Raw genomic sequence first — 17334 nt, 5'->3', positions numbered from 1 at the left:
CTCAGTCATCAGATAACGTAATTATAGCCATTTCATGTATTAACTTTTTGTGAGGGAGCTTTTAGATGCAACTCTTCAGGCATCCTATCACCATCTCTACGAACAGTTCTGACTGAAATTCTGGTAAATTTCTATAGAACAGATCATTTCACACCAAACCACTCTGTTTAACTGTTTATATCCAAACAATTGAACTATGCAGAATTTTGGATTCCGGATTTTCCTTCAATAAAATTTGAAATAAGCCAAGCTAATGGAAATCATAACTCTATCATTGTAAATATTTAAGGTCTTAATACATATAATGGATTAGTCCATATAGCCTTTTTAAAGTTTTTAAGCAGCTCAAAAAACAAAAATATATATATAACGAACCATGTGCTAAACTCAGCTGTGTCAGTGTTAATGCCCAGTGCAATTTGAATTGGTTTTATTCTGTTTTGGAAGGAAAGCAATAAATGCATTGGAGCGTATACTAGCTAGCTGTCCAGAGCTCTAGGAAAAGCATTTGGACTGTACCAGAGGGATTAAGACAGACATTATCACCTTAAATTAAAGCTCCAATACAGGCACTTTGGAAGAGAGTTTCAGCAGCCTGACCTCTGACTACTGCCAAGATATCACTGTGGCTTGGAAAGGAAAAGACCATTTCACTCAGTTTTTCTCACCTGCTCATTTTTCACATAGTTTTACAAAACAGTTAACACATATCTCACAGAAAAACACAAATGTTCTTTGGATGATGACAGAAATGAAGTGACAGCTTATAGATTATAAATACTCTCAGTCATAGCTGCTTTCTGTACCTTTGCAAACAACAAAGTGCACAATTGTTAACTCAGTTATTTGTTGTTACCAGTTGCCGACTGTATGCATGGATAAAGGAGACTGTCATTCTCCAATTCAGGAACAGGTGCTAGGTAAGACCTTGAAGCTGATTTTCACAATGATAGACTTACTTATTCAGACTGTAAACATAAAAGAACAATGGATTCTACCAGAAATCATATAAAGATATGTTCAAGGCAATTTATTGCACACTCCCATCCACCTAAAAAAGAACATTTCACCTGAGATTTTCAGTAAAACATTTGTGCTTTCTGAACATGAAAAAGGTGAGAATAGCGAACAGTGATGACAAACAGGGGGCTGGAGTCTTTGTCAGCAGAGGGATTTGTAGCAGGCAAGTCGGCTGCTTTTTAAATATTTATACAATGTCACACTTACCTACTGAGACTGTTTTTAAAAAAACTGCACTGGATGCGTCAGTGTGTCAGCTTAGATTTGGGTTAGACCTCCTTCCATCTTCTGTAATGGACAAGCTAAGATTGATGACATGGTGTCTAATTGTCCGAACTTTACTGGAAATCTCTGTTTTATATGTGAGCCAAGGACTGTTTGGAACACAGTATATCTCTCTACTGACATATCAGGCCTGCGAATTGGCATCATCATTTGTTACAGTGCTGCCTTTTCAGAGTCTAAAAAGAAAAATGTTTCTAAGTATTTTGGATGAAATCTTTTTGGCTGGTTGAGATTGTGCAGTACATACTACCTAGGACACAAGAACAGATTCCATTCTGTAATTTTCTCACATTTGGACACATTCTAAATCTGCTTCCTATAAAGTATTGCCAGATTTAACAGCACAAACACTCAAGAAGGCTGAATAGGTTCAAACTGAAAGCGGGATGTTGTTTTTTTGGTCAGTGTTAAGTGGGTGACAAAGAATTTTCTCATTTTATTTCAAGTTGTAGTGTTAGCAAAGTTTGCCTTTTAACTTAATGCCTGCAATTTGTGGGCAATGATAACTTCTAGCCTTTATAACATCGAAATGGATAAAGCTACAGACATGATACACATATCAGACCATTCAGCAGACCTGGTCCAAACTAGCTATCAAGTTGTGATGTCAATATCAGTGAGCAATTCAGCTCTGAAAATCACCCTAATTTCTGATATTATTGCTCTGTTTTTTTGCCTTCATTTTTCAAAAATGGGTTAAATCAGTGACATGAATCACACATCAAATCATCCATCAGTCACAATTCAGAGTGATTTCATCCATCAGCCAGAAATCCAGCTCCAAAATTACCCAAAAACCACTCGCTACTGTTACATCTCTGCATTTAGCCTTTATATTATAAACAAAGGGTTCAAAATAGAGACATGATTCACACACCAGAACACTCAGAGGAACCTGTCATCACTAGCCAGAGTGAAAGAAACCAGCTCTAACAACCCACAACCCAGAAATACAACACAAATACACAACCAGATCACTGTAAAACCTGCTATTAGCTCTTCACATGGGAAAAGGGTTTTGTGTTCTGTAAGGGTTAGACCACTTTGCAAAGAAGGTGTATTCTGTTAGCCAGGTGTATTCTGTTTAGTGCTGTGAGAATAAGACTTCTGAATGGACAAATGTGTTCAAGCAAGAGAAAAACTTTAAAAGGCAGCATTCCAACTAAGCATCATTAAACTGAGAGTGAAAGACAGGAAGATATAAACAAGAGAGAGAGAGAGAATAAGTTGGTGCAAAGTTAATGAAAGAGCGAGAGACACGAATCCAAGCAAGGGAAATTTGCATTTGTCCTATATGTTCACAAACCCACACAGCTGTGTTTAACGTTCAGAGATGAGCCACGAGACGAGGTAATTAGGCCCATGCGTTTGTAGCTTTGTCTTTACAAAGAGCCCGCTGATTGACCCTTAGTCTTTCGGCATCAGCCATTCCAAACGTTTCCTGCTATAATTAGGATAGACTGTTGGCACAAGGACAAGGATCCACTATTTAAACGTCGTCCTGCGCTTCGTTATTTGCCTTTCAAACGATGGCAGTCGAGAGAAAAAGAGAAAGGGGGTGGGGATGCAAATGAACAGCTATACAGTACAACTCAAAGGGTACCAGATATATATGCAGCTCTATATGATGTCAATACGACAGTAAATATTTTATGTTACGATGGTCCATTTAAAGTAGATCTCATTCAGAGGCCACATTCACAGTCCCTCATTTAGAAGACAGACACAATGCAGGAAAATATGAAAACACTGACTGTTGTACCAAGTGGATATAAATGATGGATGCATCACAATAATGTAAGAGAGAGAGAGAGAGAGAGAGAGAGAGAGAGAGAGAGAGATGTGGGGTGTAAAGGAGAAAGCAAGAGGCAGAGACATAGATGCGGCCTGGGCTGAGAGAGAGATGGTGACACATCAGAGAGAGAAAGAGAGAGAGAAGGAGAGAGAGAGAAAATCTACTAAGGATTCACTATGAGACAACAAAGAAAGCCAAAGAGAGAATAAATGGGATGTATAGCAGAAAGCAAAAGACAGATGCTGCTAAAAAATATAGTAAAGAGTCACAGAGAAACAGGGAGAAAAGAGAGAGGGAGAAAAGAGGGAAAGAAAGAGTAAGAGCAAAAGAGAGGGAAACAAGAGCGAGAGGGAAAGAATGAGAAATCAGAAAAGAAAGATGAGGATGGAAAAGGACAGAGATAGAGAGAGGGAAAGAACTGAAGACAGAAAGAGATGGAGAGAGAGGGAGGGGGAGAGGGACAGAGAGGGTGGAAGAGAGAGGTGGAAGAGAGACAGAGTTTATATATATATATATGGGTTGTATAGGAAAAAGATTCTGTGTTAGGAGAGAGAAGGAGAGAGAGAGAGAGAGAGAGAAGAGAGTGAGGAACTGGTCACGTGCAGTTGTGTTGCATGTTTACAGCTAAGAGAGAGTCCCTCGATGTTGGAGGAGCTGAAAACATGATGCAGTCTTCTGGGAGGAGAACTGAAGTGAGATGTGCAGAGAAAGGACATACACAGGTGAAGAACAACAAGCTGGAACAGAGAGACTATTCCATCAGGAGAAAAAGCCACTAACACACTCACTGCTGAGGGAAAAAAGGAGGGACAGAAGGAAAGATAGATGCAAAGAGAGAGAGAGAGAAAAGAAGGAAAGAGAGACACTACTTAATGAAAAAACAAACCCATCCTTAACTATCGACATGAAAAGCTCATATCCAGCACTGGGGTAGGAGCAGGTGTCTTTTCCACATTTTGATATAAATGTGCCATTCAATTAGTGACAAAAATGATTCAGTCTTTCCATTTCTATAAATATTCATAATGAAAATATGACAGAACAAGCCTATCCGCTTCTGTTGAGCCTGTGAGAGAGAATGGCAGAAATTTCCTGCTGTCTATTGTTTATTTATGAGGGTGTGTCAAAACAGTGGTCACAACAGAGCCCAGATACATGCTATGGACCCAGTGATCATTTTTGTTGTATGCAGCACACGTCTACAGGCATTCATTTTTAAAATAACCTAAACTACCTGTATCAAAGCAAAAATATCTGCCATAGAATGACAGTTTATCTGCATAAAACTGCTTAAAACAAACAAAAAACATCTAGAAATAAGCTGAATAATCACATAACACTTACACAAATCTAATAAAAGAAAATATTAAGATATACGGACTAAGTTTAGATTTTTAAAATTGCCCTTATCTCACTTTTACAGTTTATTGGAGCTACATAGGCAATGCAGGGCCAATGAGCTCCACTGTCTACATTTTACTCATTTGTAACCATATATGAGTATAAATGTTTTTAGCCTATTCCTCTGTAATGCTAATCCAGACCCCATTTTCCACATCTTATGAATGTTTATGCATCAATATCAGCTAAATCACGCACAAATCATGTTTGGTGTCAGTGTTGGCCCACAGTTCCCATATAGGTGCATCTCTCCCTATGAGGAAAGGATGGTTTTGTTAGTGTAGCCAGTCCTTAGTAGACATCTGCATGGACACCTACGTTCTGGCAACTTGCTGAGAAAAATGGAGGCAGCAACACTGGAAGAACCTAAACTATGTGTCACAGCTCTGTTTTCATCGACACATATTTGAGTAAAAATGGCTCAGAAGCTAGGCCACAATGTAAGCTAGTCATTTGTTAGCTAACAAGATAGTTCCTACACACTAATGTGGGCCCAGAACTGCACACTCATGCGCAATTACCATCCTCAGCATCCTGAAAGCTCAAGGCTAAGGCAGGCATTAGTCAGTGGAAAACAAAGTGCCTTGTCACCCCTCTAGGTTTAACTCCCAGCAGCTAACAGTTAGCTAACTTCTTCTGTGTAGCCCTCAGGTGATGTTTTACGTAGCCGTTACACTGAAGCTCAGCCCTCAACTCCTTGTCGAGCTAAAATCGACCACAGCTTCCCCTATCGACTATACCTTGTCGCACACTGCCTCTGGAAAGCTCAGATAAGAGGATAAAGGCAGTGGAGGTTAAAAGGGAATTACACAGATATTTCAGCATGCCTGTATAAGCCAGGAGTTGAGATGTAAACAAAGTTATTCAGAGTCTGATGTGAAATGAAGCACTGCAGAGAAACTTGACTTGGATTTCTTTACAGTGGTGGTGATAGGGATTGTGATGTGTACAAGAGTGAACATACACATGCCAAAGTTTTTAATAACAATATAATGCTAAAATAGTGGTAAATGTGAAAAAAGGATATTTTGGGATACTCATTTATTTTAGACCAAAACTTTATCTCAAAACTGTAATAAAACAATGTCAAAAGCAACAGGCAGCAATATTCATAAGCATTTCATGGAACAACTTTCTGTGAGGTAGCTTTTAAAGGCATTCGGACGTCTGGTTCCCATCACCACCACTGTGAAGAATTCTGAGTCTGTACATTTCTCCAAAAAGGCACATTTTGCGTCAAACCACTCTGAATGACTCTGTGTGCATTTTAACCACTTAATTATGAAGGTGTTTTGAAATCGTTGGATTTAGTCTTTAAGTCAGAAGTGCTGTCCCCTCCAAACCTGTTCACAATGTAGCCGTGAAAGCTATTCGCCTTCATTACTTATAGAAGAGCGCTTAGCTTTAGGCTGCGATTTCTCCACAGGCGAAAGCAACAGTACAACGACCACACTTCAGCTCTTCATTTAGCCATTCTCAGTAAAACAAAATAAATACTCAATATCACACATACTTCACATAAAAGGGAAAAGTGTGACTCATGCTCAGCTTTTTGCCACGTCCATAACTTATGTGCATATGTTGAATGTCCCTTCACTGCATTATGGGCTGGGCTGAATGTTTTAAATCGCACGGCATCAGCAAAAAACAGAGATAAAAGGAGAAGAGGGGGAACGGTGGCAGGTGCTTTATATTCCGTGCTTGTTTCCTTATCATTAAATTGGGGGTGGGCTGGACACTGGCTGTTATATCAGCTCCTTTCACTCATTCAGAAGCCCCGACATGTTCACATAACGGCAGCACAGCGACCAAAAGACACATGAATCAGAAGCACACACGTTAATTCGACGGATAAACGGGGCTGAAGTTAGCTTCGTGCTCGCCAGCGTCTCACTCGAATTATCCGTTCCACCTTAAATGTTGCCGCAGTTGCATTTCGGCGCTTGCACAAAAGCCATTTTAAGGTGGAACGGAAATTTCGGAACAGAGGCTCAAGTTCAGCATCGCGGGGACAGGCGTGTTTGCGCTGCCTTACCTTCTCAGCATTGGGCGCTCTCTCTGTCTCTCTCTCGCCCGTCTCTCATCTCTCCGAGCCGAGCCTGTGCTGTCCTTTCCTTCGCTGGTTCTCCGCGCCGGCAGTAAGTTCCACCGCTCGATTTTGTCAGTTTGGCGGATAAAAGAGACGGCAGTCTTAACTGGATTGTAGTCCCAAATTAAGTCGCCCGTCCAGCGCAGCCCCGTCAGTCAGCCTCAGTCATCATCATTACAATCATGTGCCAGCCTCTCTTTCTCTCTCTCTCTCTCTCTCTCTCGTCCTGCTTTCCGATAGACTGTCTGTGTGAAAGAGGAAAGCCACCCACTGCTGCGTAGCACTATAACACTGCACTAAATTAATAATGGACGCGTGGCGGTTAAACTGTGATTAGAATGTGGCTCGCATAACTTCGCCGCTTCGTCGTTCGTTGCTGTTTTATCGAGTCCTGTGTTCTCTTTTTCCTCTGTTGCCTCTATTTCTCTCTATAGGTCTCTCCCTCATTCTCTGCCATTCTCTCTCTATCTCCTTCGTTCTCTTACGTACTCATCTCTCCCATCTCTCTCTCTCTATCTCTCTCTCTCTCTCTCTCTCTCTCTATCTCTCTGTCCCTCTCTCACTCACTTTCTCCCTCTTATTTTCCCCTTTTGTTCCTGTTCTCATTCTCCATCTCTCTCCCTTTATCTCTCTCCTCATTCTACGCCAATCTCTCTCTCTCTCTCTCTCTCTCTCTCTCTCTCTCTCTCACAAGTGTTTGAATTTAATCACGGGAGTGGTAAATTATTGTGTGTGTATGTGTGTCTGTATATATATATATATATATATATATATATATATATATATATATATATATATATATATATATGTGTGTGTGTGTGTGTGTGTGTGTGTGTGTGTGTTGAGGGGATTTGGGGGGGGGGGGGGGGGTTGGTTAGAGGCTCCCAGAGAGGATGCCTTTGTTAGCCAGTTAGCCTGTATGTCACAGCTTTAACCAAGATAAAGATGTTACGCGTGTAACTCCGACACACCCTCACCTCCATTGTACACTCTCTCTCTCTCTCTCTCTCTCTCTCTCTCTCTCTCTCTCTCACACACACACACACACACAAACACACACACACAGACACACACCCCAAAACTATCTATTACCCCTACAAATGGGGAAACAGTGGCAGAAGAGGGAGACAAACCTTGGTAGTCAGTTGATCACCAGTTGATTTTACCCCATTAATAAAAGCAGTGGTTCTATTTAAAACCATGAGATGTATATAGAAACGTCTGCATGCTTAAATGATTCTTTGCATGGTGAAATGTTTTTTGACACAACACAAGAACCGTTTTTGGTGCTATATAGAACATTTTTAATGTTCTTTTTAACAATCCAGAGCCAGGACCAGGCTGCAGACAGACAGGCTAAACCGACTGTCTGCGAACTGCCTTGAGGTGTCACCCAGGTTCAACTTTATTGAGAATGTGTCTTTGCCCCGAATTAAAACCAAATTTAATTGTAGACAAACTCCATCAGCCCGTTTCAACAATCTAATCAACATATATCCATATTCAGATGATAGCACCTTAGATCTAAAGTTTGGACTACTCAATATAAGATCACTAAACTCAACAGCAGTCATCATAAGTGAAATTATAAGTGATCATAAATTTGACGTTTTCTGTCTCACTGTAACATGGGTTAGACCAGATGAATATTCAGCACTAAATGAAGCCACCCCTGTAGGCTATAATTCTGTACATGGGCCAAGATTATCAGGCAAGGGAGGAGGAGTATGTGTAATGTACCAAAATACCATAGATATTAGTCAGAAACAATGTAACACCTTCACTCCTTTTGAAGTCCGTTCCATTCAGATTACAAATCCGTTCACAAAAAAGAACGCATTTTCATTATTTAATATTTACAGACCACCAGGGCCCTACACTGAATTTTTAAAAGAATTTAGTGATTTCGCTGCAAACCTAGCTGTGTGCAATGATAAAGTAATAATTGTAGGAGATTTTAATATCCACTTTGAGAAGGTAGATGACCCACTAAAAAAGGCATTTACCTCAAATCTAGACTCTGTTGGTATTACCCAAAATGTAACAGGGCCTACACACTACTGTAGTCACACGTTAGATTTAGTTTTGACACTAGGTCTTAACATAGACAGGCTTAATATCCTACCGCAAACCTCAGCAATCTCCGACCACTACCTAATTTCCTATGAGCTACGTCTTAGCCATAATATATGTACGTCCCCTCGCTATTCTACAAAGCACTCAATAAAACCTTTTACCGCTCTACAATTCATAGAAAACCATCCAGAACTATCAACCCCAGTCTCCACTCCATCAGACCAAATGGAGTTAGATTTACTAACGGATTATTTAGAAAATACCTTCCGATCCACTTCAGAAAATGTGGCGCCACTTAAAATAAAAAGGATAAGGCAGAAAAAGCTCACCCCGTGGTACAACGATAAAACCCATGCCTTAAAACAAACAGTTCGGAAACTAGAGCGGAAATGGCAACAAAGCAAGCTGAGGTGTTCCACTCTACCTGGAAGGACAGCCTTATAGAGTATAGAAATGCTCTCACTAAAGCTCGATCAGCATATGTGGCCTCGCTGATCGAGAATAATAAATATAATCCTAGAGTTCTGTTTAGTGTGATTTCCAGAATCACAAAAAATCAGGCAGGTACTGAACCACAAATTCCAGCAACTCTCATGGTTTTATGGACTTCTTTAATAATAAAATTTTAAATATAAGACAACAAATTCAACCCACAGTATTAAATCCAACTTGACTGTCATCTGACATGGCTGTTATAAAACAAAACATAGTTGTAGAAGAAAGGTTGGAAACTTTCACCCACTCCCACAGCTAGAACTAGAGAAGATTATCTCCTCTGCAAATTGCACAATATGCACACTCAATGCAATTCCCTCAAAATGACTCAAAGAAGTACTGGCAGTTATTATAAACCCTCTTTTAACTATAGTGAACTTGTCCCTTAGCCTGGACCATCTACCCAAAGCTTTTAAACTAGCAGTTATCAAACTTTTGATCAAGGAACCAAATCTTGATTTTAGCGTATTGTCTAATTATTTTGTACTAATTTCTAACTTACCATTTATATCTAAGATCTTAGAAAAAGCCATGGCCCAACAACTTAGTTCATATCTACATAAGAACCATATATATGAAAAATTCCAATCTGGATTCAGGCCACATCACAGCCCTGAGACAGCTCTAGTTATCAGTTCATCAGTGTAAACAATTTATCTTCCAATTATTCAAAAGTAAGATTTGGAATTCCGCAAGGCTCTATTTTAGGATCATTATTATTTACACTATACATGTTACAGTTAGGCACAGTTATAAGTACAAGTAAATGGTATCAACTTTCATTGTCATGCAGGCGATAGGCAATTGTACATATCAGCCAAGCCTGATGACAAATACAGGCTTGTTACGTAACTTCTTCCTACTAAACAGTAATAAAACAGAAGTTCTCCTTCTGGGTCCAAAATTGGCAAGAAATAAATGATCAGATTTCATTTAAACCTCGTTGACTTTCCAGTTACACCTGGCTCAGCAGCAAAAAATCTTGGTGTCATAATTGGTTCAGATTTATCATTCAATCAACACATAGACAGCATCACTAGGACAGCTTTTTTACATCTTTGCAACATTGCCAAGATAAGAAATACCTTATCCCTGTGTGATGCAGAAACACTAGTACATGCCTTTATTACTTCTAGGCTAGACTACTGTAATGCATTACTGTCAGGATGTACGAGCAGGAATCTAAGCAAACTTCAACTAGTCCAAAATGCTGCAGCCAGGGTCTTCACTAAATCTAGAAAATTTGATCATATCAGTCCAGTGCTATCATCACTTCATTGGCTGCCTGTTAAATTCTGTATTAATTATAAAATTCTTTTATTGACATATAAAGTCCTACTTGGGCTCACTTCTGAGTACCTGCAAGACCTTATTTCCTATTAACAGCCATCACAACTACTCAGATCCCAAAGTGCTGGCTTATTAATAGTTCCTAGAATTCAGAAGGTTTCAGCTGGGGGAAGAGCCTTTTCTTATAAAACCCCCAAACTCTGGAATGATCTTCCAGAAAATGTTTGGAACTCAGACACAGTCTCAATTCTTTAAAACTAGGCTGAAAACTTACTTGTTCAATTTCGTTTTTGGTAGGTAATGTTCCCCCTTAGATAAAGGTAGCAGATCCAGGGGTCCATGGACACAGGGAATTATAATAAACTGAGATGCTGGTGCTGTCGTCCTGCTGCTTGCACGCGGTCACTCAGGTTTGTGGATGGTGGAGCGGAGGGATGGCAAACTGTTTCAGAGTGCTCTCGTGTCTCTGTGTCCTTCTGGTTCTTCTTTTAGTTAAGCTGTTATAGTCAGATCTGCCGGAGTCATTAGCCACACTATGGAAATGTTCACATTCCCTGTTTTATGTACAAAAAAACTGAATAAAACTAATTCCATCTCCCTGCCCTTTTCCAAGTATACGACCACCCACCTGTCCGGCTGGACACTGAAGGATGACTGAGTGTTGAACTCTCCTGCTACCCACTTCAGACCAGCTGCCCACACCCCAGCTACTGCCATCAGCCTTTTACTAGCTGCCCACCCTACAATGAAGTGTTCACAGACTCCTCGCTATTACTACTACTAGTACTACTGCTATTAATATTAGTAGTATAATCATTTCTAGGTAGTTTGACCAGAGAGGGATGGGTCCCCCCTTGTGAGCTTTAGTTTCTCCCAAGGTTTCTTCCTCAGCTCTGAGGGAGGTTCTCCTTGCCACTGTTGCCCCTGGCTTGCTCACCTGGGGGTTTTTACATTCATGTTAAAACCTTGACTTTTCTGGAATTCTGTGAAGCTGCTTTGTGACATCAGTTGTAAAAAGCGCTATACAAATCAATTTGATTTGATTTTATTTGATATATGGAACCATATACACTATATTTCTATAAAATATATAAAAGTATTCGCTCAAATGAACTTGTGTGAGATCCCATTCTTGATCCATAGGGTTTAATATGATGTCAGCCCACTCTTTGCAGCTATAACAGCTTCAACTCTTCTGGGAAGGCTTTCCACAAGGTTAAGGCGATTTGTGCATTTTTTTTCCTCATTTCCACAAGGTTTAGGACCATTCTTCCAGAAGCGCATTTGTGAGGTCAGACACTGATGTTGGACGAGAAGGCCTGGCTTGCAGTCTCTGCTCTAACTCATCCCAAAGGTGTTTTATCGGGTTGAGATCAGGACTCAGTGCAGTCAAGTTCTTCCATGTCTTTATGGACCTTGCTTTGTGCACTGGTGTGCAGTCATGTTGGAACAGGAAGGGGCCATCCCCGAACTGCTCCCACAAAGTTGGGAGTGTGAAATTGTCCAAAATCTCTTGGTCTGCTGAAGCATTAAGAGTTCCTTTCACTGGAACTAAGGGGCTGAGCCCAACTCCTGAAAAACAACCCCACACCATAATCCCCCCTCCACCAAACTTTACACTTGACACAGTGCAGTCAGACAAATACTGTTCTCCTGGCAACTGCCAAACCCAGACTCGTTTATCAGATTGCCAGACGGAGAAGCGTGATTCATCACTCCAGAGAACACGTCTCCACTGCTCTAGAGTCCAGTGGCGGCACTTTACACCACTGCATTCGACGCTTTGCCTTGCACGTGGTGATGTAAGGCTTGGATGCAGCTGCTCAGCCATGGAAACAATTCCACAAAGCTTTCGGCACATTGTTCTTGAGCTAATCTGAAGGCCACATGAAGTTTTAAGGTCTGTAGCAATTGATTCTGCAGAAAGTTGCCGACCTCTGCGCACTATGCACCTCAGCACCTGCTGAGCCTACTCTGTCTTTTTACGTGGCCTACCTCTTTGTGGCTGAGTTGCTGTCATTCCCAATCACTTCCACTTATATTTGGTAGTGAAGAAATTTCATGACTGGACTTATTGCAAATGTGGTATCCTATCATGGCTACCATGCTGGAATTCAGTGAGCTCCTGAGAGTGATCCATTCTTTCACTAATGTTTATAAAAGCACTCTGCAGGCCTAGGTGCTTGGTTTTATACACCTGTGGCCATGGAAGTGATTGGAACACCTGAATTCAATTATTTGAATGGGTGACTGAATACATTTGGCAATATAGTCTACAACACATTCTCCATCAACCTGAAAAACCATTTCATCATGCAAAGAAGCCTGTAAGCATGAAATTGTTCTATATACAACTTATGGCTGTAAACAGAGTGTGTACTCCAGCCATCTTGATGCCAACCATCAGGCCTGCTAGCAATTACTCTAGCCACAGACAAATGAACACCACAGCCCATAAACTCATCTGCAATCATTACATCTAACAGCCACCTCATTAATTCTGTTAATGTAAAAATTATATAGCCAATCTACTTGAAGTTCGTCCACATAAATGTCCTCACAAAGGCATTTAGGTGAACTAGAGTTAGTGGAGTCTTTCAGCAAGACTACAATGAGAGAATGGTCTTATCTAAACATTGTATGTCCAAAAGTATCTGGACACCTCTTCAAATTAATTTCAGTTATTTTTACAGGAATTCCACCTATTTTTTAAAAACTGCATAATTCAATCACTGACATGAATAAACTCATTTAGAGTGGTTTAATGCTAAATAGTTAACTGTAGACTTACCAGCTCAGATTTCTTCACCGTGGTGGTGATAGGAGCCAGGTGTCTCAATGTTGTAAATATAGCAATTTATTTTTATATGTAATGCTGATAACAGTAAAATAATGGTAAATCAAAGAGAAATATGCTTTCTTCAGGCAGTTTGCCACAGAACACCCTGCATGTAGTTACCACGAGTTTACATTTTTTAAAATACCATTTAGGGCATTATCTCAAAAGAGATATTTGTGCCACATTTGCACCAACTTGTAATATTTTTCTGTCAGGTAGCTTTTAAAGGCACTTAGTGCGTTGGACATCTGGTTCCTATCACCACTGCTGTGAACAATTCTGACTTTCATGTCAAATCACTTTGACTGACTGTTTTCATCTCAGACATTTTAAAAATACTGTGGAATTCCCCTTTAAACTGCCCATATCCTACATATGTCTCTTTTTTATGTTGAATTACAACATCCGTGTAGTTTTATGTACCAACAAAGGTCATAATTCATTTTAAATGACTCACTTTGCCACTTACAGTAACATTTCATTAGCCTGCTCCTGATGACCCACAAAAGGGCTCTATCAGTTAATGAGCTGGATCAGGTGTATTGAGTCAAGGAAAAAGACTGATGCATGTAAATGAATTCTGTTATGATTGGCAGCTCTGTATTGTGCCTCATTCAAAAAGCACTCTAGGCTGAAACAATATTTTAACTTCAACTTGAATGGATGGGGCTAAACTACTGAATAGATGGATATATGTAAATGTGTTGGTTTTCCAAGACAAAAATGAGTTGTTTTTGCAAATGGGATGTTTTGACACTTTAACAATATCTTCATACTACATCTAATTCTTTTATTTAAAACTAAAAAAAACAATGATAGTTCAGTGATCTATCCTTTTCAGTTTAGTTGCACATACAGCTTGTAAAATCTCTATAAAAAAGCATTAGGGCAGAATGTGACTCTCTAGTGCAGTCACACATGAGGCTAAGGTCAGGTCAGGATGGCTAAAGGGGTACAAAGCCCCCTAGGATTGGGCTGTGGAGCAACAGGTCTGCATTAGTGATGGAGCGCCATCCAATACCTTTGGGATGAGGTGGAGTGACGTTTGTGATCCAGAATCATTCAACATCAGCAGCTGATCTCACCAATGCACACTTTTGGCTGAATGCAATCAAATCTTCATAGCAATGTTCCAACATCTAATGTAGAGCATTTTTAGAAGAGCAGGGGGCATTACTGCAGCAAAAGGGGACAAACTCTCTATTAATATGCATAATTGTAGAATAAAGCAGGTGCCTACAAACCTACTGAACAAATAGTGCAGTTCAAAGTGGGTTTGCCTCTTATAGTTTCCACCAGTGTCCTTCCAAAAATATTCACAGGTGGTATTTAACCTTAACATTATATATAAACGTACACATGGAAAGGATCAGATGGGTGCCATTAGCCAGCTGCTGAAAGATATCTTCAGACCATATTGTAGTGTAGATGGATTAAAATCATTTAGCTTACTTTAAATTGTGTTTAATATTGTTTTGCAAGTCATGCGCAGCCGCAGTAGGAGAACAGTAGTCTAAGTTTGGTTTATGATGAAGGCAGCTCGTAGCTCACCGCATGGACGAAAATAATAGCGTTCTGTGCCCGAGCAAGAGTGCCTCAACACCTGTAGCCAGACCGTAACCACACAGAGACTGTAACAGCATCCCATTGATTTTGAGACTGTGGTGAGTGTTGGTTATTTCATTGCCCTGTACTGCCGAAGATTCTCAGTAAACAACTCGGCTAACTACGGCTAACTACCTTCAAGTGTCTTTGTCGCGGCTTGCTTCTACACCCACGCAAGTAAACTCCATAAACATAGAGACCATAAAAACGCGACAATATTATCATTGACTGGCTGGTCACATATGGTCTCAAGCATGAACTAGAACCAGGTGCCATTGACCATGAAGCTGTAGTCATAGGGCAAAAAAACTGACCCAAGGTCAGCACTCTTACGACTTACTTGAAACGACTGCAAGCATATATACGTGGTTTGCATTCTGATGATAAATATAATTTGATTTATTTAGCTTTTACGACCATGTTTGCGATAACTGCACTCAAAGCTCAATGTGACTTTCTAATTACAGTATTATTGACAGTAGGAGGTATATATTGACCAAAGGGCATGGTCTGTCTGTTCATGGAATGAGCTATGCAGCAGCCTCTTACTCATTTGCCACTGGCGTGATGGGTAGTGGAGCTGAAAGCTAGTACTAAATCATTGCCAAAACACTGATAAGAGTGCTCCTATATGCTTCACTGTATTAGTATGAGTGCCTCTAAAAGAGTAGAACTAATATTGAATGTAGAGATGTAGCTTTGAGCTTCTATAAACTGATTACATGTAGAAATTCCTGCTGCTGTAATATGTGCGAGGCATCCATGTAGGTAAGGGTGTGAATTTGGCCTGACAAGTGGGAGGGACCAATGTTGAGAGGCAACAGCCAACAATACAGTAGGCCATTTTGTAACCCCTTCCCCAACAAGAAGAATCTGAGGATTGCAAGCATGTTGAAGGAGTGTTCAAGTGAAGGACATGTCTTCCAGGATGTAAGTGTTTTCTGTTCTACTGTCATCATATCTTCCTCAGTATAATGTTGATATGCATTTAAGACCCACACATGTCTTTTTGAGACTGTGAATGTGACATGGTCCAAAAAACTCCTGTGAAATAGAACTGGATGCTTCTGCCTTTTGAAGTATGATTTCAGGCTTTCAGGGTGACTTGCAGCAGTGCACACACACACACACATTCACTCTTCTAAGCCACTTCTCCTTCTGGGTCAAGGTGGTGGGATGTTTGGCGGGGGCTGGAGCCTATCCCAGCTGTCATCGGACGGAAGGCCGGATACACTCTGGACAGGTCGCCAGTCCATCGCAGGGCAGACAGACTCACACCTCACACACTCACACCTAGGGGCAATTTTAGCATGTCCAAATAGCCTGACTGCATGTCTTTGGACTGTGAGAGGTAACCAAAGAACCCGGAGGAAACCCACATAGACACGGGGAGAACATCCAAACTCCACACAGAGAGGACCGTGGTCACCCAGTCGGGGACTTGAACCCAGGCCCTCCTTGCATGCACATCATATTTTTTCATGTTTTTTTCCTCTTTACTCATTCTCATACAAACTGTTTCACTCAAAAATCTTATGGCACTTATGGCACTCATTCATAAATAAAGGATTACCAGTGTGTACATTTTTTATTTACACATGTAAAAATTGCATTTTTACTAGTAAAAAAAACCTGAAATGTTAAAACATGATACTTACTAGTTTTTAGAAATGTGGAATTTTAAAATTAATTTCTGAGATCAAGAAAAACAACACAAAGCTAAAATGGCTGGCATACCATAAAATTTTGGAATGATTTTAATTATGTGGAAAAGATTACCATATATTACACTTCAATTTATGTTTATAACAATTGTTGAATGAATTATGCATTATGAATAGGAAAAGGCTTGGTTTTTTTACCTCTGAGAAATGAAATATTACATGCTATTTAATCCTAAATCCTACAATCAAAACTAAATTTTAAGTTGCTGCAGTATTAACAGTATTTCCTGATAAAGAAACATTGTTTATTGATTAAAAGTCAAATGCATCATCACCAAACAATTTACTGTTATTTCCCAACAGTTTGTCCCTGTAACTGTATTTCTGAGAATTTTATTTTCTTTATTTCTTTGTTATTGTTTCTTTCATTGTATCCATTCTGGCAGCCAAAATGAGCCTGACTTGGAGTAGGTCTTAAATTTGTAAGACCTCATTTACATGACAAATTTGTTTGGCTCTTGCCAAGGACACAAGAGAAAATACAGCAGCATTAAGAAGATAAGCATGTGCTAATCACTGCCACAGTGACATTATGAAAGATACTTATTTACTATGCCTCACATTTTTCGTAGTATAACAATGTTAGTTGAGTTTTATAAATTTGGTCTTTGTGTCTTAAGTTCTGTTTAATTACCATATAAGTTCACTAAACTCAAAATTTTAAGGCACCCACAAAACTACATTTTATTAAGTTGAAAGTGTATGGGAATAATTG

At 39.9% G+C, this 17334-nt stretch overlaps 1 protein-coding gene across 1 annotated transcript in view; it reads right to left on the bottom strand.

Annotated features, from left to right (window-relative positions):
- The window catches only part of flrt1a (fibronectin leucine rich transmembrane protein 1a), an 85916-nt gene extending 79245 nt beyond the window's left edge, over positions 1-6671 (bottom strand). Inside the window, exon 1 of the mRNA XM_017698249.2 lies at positions 6537-6671. The gene's annotated coding sequence lies outside the window, so the exon portion shown is untranslated. The remainder of the gene's footprint in view (positions 1-6536) is intronic.
- Between the last annotated feature and the right edge of the window lie 10663 nt (positions 6672-17334).

This window comes from Pygocentrus nattereri, chromosome 23 (genome assembly GCF_015220715.1).
Source record: "Pygocentrus nattereri isolate fPygNat1 chromosome 23, fPygNat1.pri, whole genome shotgun sequence".
NCBI classification, from domain to species: Eukaryota; Metazoa; Chordata; class Actinopteri; order Characiformes; family Serrasalmidae; genus Pygocentrus; species Pygocentrus nattereri.
This window is presented reverse-complemented; position numbering and strand designations above follow the sequence as displayed.